The sequence below is a fragment of the Pteropus alecto genome, unplaced genomic scaffold, assembly GCF_000325575.1.
Source record: "Pteropus alecto unplaced genomic scaffold, ASM32557v1 scaffold78, whole genome shotgun sequence".
In the NCBI taxonomy this organism is placed as follows: domain Eukaryota; kingdom Metazoa; phylum Chordata; class Mammalia; order Chiroptera; family Pteropodidae; genus Pteropus; species Pteropus alecto.
In genome coordinates, this window is record NW_006443124.1 from 4,735,568 (window position 1) to 4,740,320 (window position 4,753).

Genomic DNA, 4,753 nt, shown 5'->3' on the forward strand with positions numbered 1-4,753 from the left:
ATACCAAGAAAAGCAAAAGAGTACTTTAAAATAAATAGCCTGACCTCCCCTGGGAAATTATAAAAACTATCATTTTATGTATAGACCTGGGATGAGTTTTCTTATCAAGCTTCAAGATATCTGCAAGGATAGTCTACACAAAGTTTTAGAGGTAACTGACCTTTGGAAGATCAAAGAAAATTAGGTATGAGCAGAAAAATGCACTGTATTTAACAATAAAGAGAGTACTGACTTCTAAACAGATTTGCGAGGTAAATAAAAAGATAAAAATAGCTAAGCCATCAGTACTTGTTGACTATAAATTAACAATTATCTATGTTTCAGAAGTAAACAGTACTGAAGTTAGAGCCATAAAATAACAACTCTAATGTTATTCAGAAAGAAGATAGTTTCCTCTACTTTTTACCCAGAGCCCAAATGCAAGAATACTAAGGATGATACTTGTTTCTAGTTATTGTATTGTTTTCAGCTTCTAGGAACCTAATTTCATTGGAGATGAAGTGATGTATGAAGATGAAGATGAAGATGCATGTATCTCTCTTCCTTCTGTTCTGCATTGGGTTAGCAGAATGTGTTTAACAGTCAATGCAAAGAAAATTCTGGAAAGATGGGTCAAGGCATTTTCTTTTTATTCCAGAGTGCTGAGATTATCATCCTTAAAGAGGTGAAGTCTGTTTCTGGAAGTACTTCAAGATCAGCAGATACATGTCAACATGACCAGTTCTATGGAATTGTCACCCAACGTCCTTCACATGAAGAAAGATATTTCTGAAACTATTTTTGCTGTGAATTGCCTGAATATTTGCCACGTAGCAATAAAATTCCTAATTTCCTTGCAGTGGATGTTTAATGCACAGATATCAGCAGTATTTAAAATGTTTGGTGAGTACTCCAAAGGTTGGAGAATTCATCCAGCCATTTCTTATTTACTGAGACTAATTCTTCAGCTGAGACTTTGACAACCAGATTGCTGAGGGGCATGTATTTGAAGGGTTGTCACTGATTATGGCGATTTGTCCCGGACAAGTGTTGACATCTACCATTCCTTTCTGTGAGGGTCAAACTTACCTTGGGTTGTTCTTCATCCAGCGATTTCCCGCACGAATGGGCAAATTACTTACCCCACTAGTGCATCACACATTATTGTGAAAATGGAAATTAAACTGACTGTGTAGTTTCCAATGATGAGAAATTCACCCAAATCTCATGCACGTCCCCAGAGCACATTCTGGAACGTTCAGAAGAATTTTTCAAAGGGGTACCATCTCAGATTCATAGGTTTTTTCTTAAAAAACAGACTTTACAGTTAATACTTGGAGATGCGGAGCGTCTATAGGTCTGATTTCCTATTCGGAAGCAAAGGCTTTTCTGTGGCTGGATCTAAAATATTCTTTGATCTCCTTGGAAACCACCCAGCATTCTCCTGTCCTCCCGCTGCTGCGCAGACGCGTTGACGCGTTCCCCTTTCCGCCGCCAGCACCAGAAGTACAGAAACTCTGGCTTTAAATAGCAGCTTTCCCCTTCCTGGGCCGCCTGCGCCAACGCCCAGGAAGAAAAGGAAAACTCACCACTTGCCTTTTCCGCCAGATTTTCTCTCGCCCGATTTCCTGCTTATCCTCTGAGCGCGTTGTCTTTAATAAAAGAAGACTTCGGAGGTCTTATATGAGGTATAACATCAACTTATGTCTAGTCCGCATTCATCGAAGAAAGGTCTAAAATCTGAACTCGCTGCTGACGCTTCCCCAGCCGCGTCCACCCCCAGGACCTTTCAGATTTTGTCTTTTCTAAGATGGAGTCTCTGACTATCCAAGGGCTGGCTCCTCCTCCTACTTTTTAGCCTGTAGCACCACCAGGCGTCGGAACGGAAAACCTGGTATCTACACCGCTTTCCCTCAGAAACTGTCAAAGCTGGTCGTCATCATGTCGTCTAGCGACAATTCTTATCTCCTGATAGATTAAGTTATTTCTCCAGATTTTGGTTTAGCCAATGTGAACAAAAACAATTCGTATACGGTTTTATTGACATATCAATTATTTTATTATCATAGTGTCATAGCTCTACAATTTCTTTTGAGAGTAACTTGAATTGCATTTCCCTTTCAGGTAGGCCAGTCATTGGCCACGCATTCATTGAATTTATTAATTCATAGGCAGGTGTCTGAGATTATAATCAGGCACCGTGAAAGGCACTGGAGATATAAAATTGAATAAAGCCTGGTGCCTATTTCCCAAGAGGTTACCTACCTAGAAGTGTGACACAAGTAAAGTGACAATTACTGTAGTGAGTGCTTAGTGCTAAGATAGAGATTTGCACGGGCACCATGAGGTAGTCAAAAGGGATATTTAAGTAAGAACAGAAGTGAGTTATCAGGAAAGAGTACCAGAGGCCACGGTGAGGTTTGGGCAAAGTTGAATTTTACGGCACCAGCTAAAGTACAGACCCATTGAAATTATTTTCTACTGCAGATGAAGTATTTCTGATTTTTCAGGAAATAAGATTTTCTCAAAAGATGGGAATATCATGGCGTATGTGGAAGGCAGTCTCTTAGTCAACAGCACAGAACCCTGTATGAGGTGACAATTCAAGACCAAGGATGAGTCCTTTTTCTCAGTTGAATTTGGTTCATATATCTAATAATTTAAAGTCCCGAAGCATCAGTGAGTGGTTTGTTCTGTTACCAATATATTTAGGACTTATTTAAAATGGTGATTAAGAGCATAGACTTTTATGTCAGGAAGATTCATATTTGAATCCTGGCTCTGCTACTTCATATATGTTATATTTAAAAGTTACTTAATCTCTCCAAACTTCAGCTTCCCTATTTGAAAAAAAAAATGAATATAATGATGTTATCTTATTCGTGAAGTTTTGAGGATTAAGTGAAACAATGCCTATGAAATGTTCAGCCTAGTGCCTGGAACCTTATAGTGTTTCATAAATGCTAGCTATTATTAGTGGTAATACTACGAAAACAGGAACCAACATAGCCCTGTTAATTCCTACAAACAAATGTAAGTCTAAATGACTCTTAAAAGGGAACCCTCATGCACTGTTGGGGAGAATGTAAGTTGGTGGAGCCACTATGGAAAATAGTATGGAGGTTCCTCAAAAAATTAAAAATAGAACTACCATATGATCCAAAACTCTTACTTCAGGGTATATAGTCAAAGGAAATGAAATCGCTATCACGAAGAGATATCTGCACCCTCATGTTCATTGATGTATTATTCAAAATAGCCAAGACATGGAAAAACCTAAGTGTCCATTGACAGATGAATGTATAAAGAAAAGATTTATTTATATAATGGAATATTACTCAGCCATACAAAGAAGGAAAGCCTGCTATTTGTGACAATGTGGATGGATTTTGAGGGCATTATGCTAAATGAAATAAGTCACACAGAGAAAGACCTCACTTATATGTGGAACCTAAAAAAACATTAAACTCATAGAAACAAAGAGTAGAATGGTGGTTGCCAGGTGCTAGAGGTGGGGGAAATGGAGAGGTTTTGGTCAAAGTGTATAAACTTCCAGTTATAAGACAAATAAGTCCTGGGGATCTAACGTATGACATGGCGACTATAGCTAACAATACAGTATTATATACTCGAAAGTTACTAAGAAAGTAGATCTAAAATGTTCTCACCACACCAAAAAAAAAAAAGTAATTATATGAGGTGTAAAAAAAAATCCTTTCAGTTATTTCAATCAGATTTTAATGGGAAATGGGGTTGAAGATACAGTTTGCTTGTTAAAATGTCTTTTAAGTTAAGTTCTTTTCAACTAAAAGTCCATTAGGAAACAAAATTTTGATTTATTTGTTTTTAACTCTTATTTTGGAGAATTTTGTAAATCCATAGATTTAGATAATTATTAAACATTAGAACTCTAGAACAAATAATGGCAGCATTGGGTTGAACTTTAGAAATCATCTAGTTCTGTATGCCTAATTTGAGGAATTTGAGAATTAAAAAGGGGAATAGCTTGCCTTAGTTCACACATGTCAGAGCTGAGGCTAAGATCCTGAATGGATTAGTGATTCTCTGTTTCTGGAAGGCATACAAAAAAAAAAAAATACAGAAGCAAACGGAAAACTTTCTAGTCTAGACATATTTAATCTAAGAATGATTCCATTTTTTAAAAATTAAGTTTATTGGGGTAGCATTGGTTAAAATGATTATATAATTTTCATTATATATTATAATTTGACTTCTGTATATTCTATTGTGGTTTACCACCCAAAGTCCAGTTTCCTTCAGCTACCATATATTTGATCCCCTTTACCCACTTTACCCTCCCCCTACCTCCCTATATTTGACCCCCTTTATCCCATCTACCTCCCCCCTCGACCCCCACCCCTTACGCTCTGGTAACCACTAGTCCATCTCAATGGGTCTCTGTTTGTTTGTCCTGTTCATTTGTTGCTTTAGGTTTATATCCCACATATAAGTGATATCATGTGATTTTCAACTTTTTCAGTCTGGCTTATTTCGCTTAGCATGATTATCTCGAGGTCCATCTATGTTGTCACAAATGGCAGTATCTTCTTCCATTGTATACATGTACCACAGCTTCTTTAGCCAATCATCTGTTGTAGGACACTTCGGTTGCTTCCATGTCCTGGCCACTGTGAATAATGCTGCTATGAACATCGGTGTGCAAATATCTATTTGGATATGGGTTTTCACGTCTTTGGGGGTAAATACACCATATGATCCAGTAATCCCAGTAGTGGGATTACTGGATCATCTG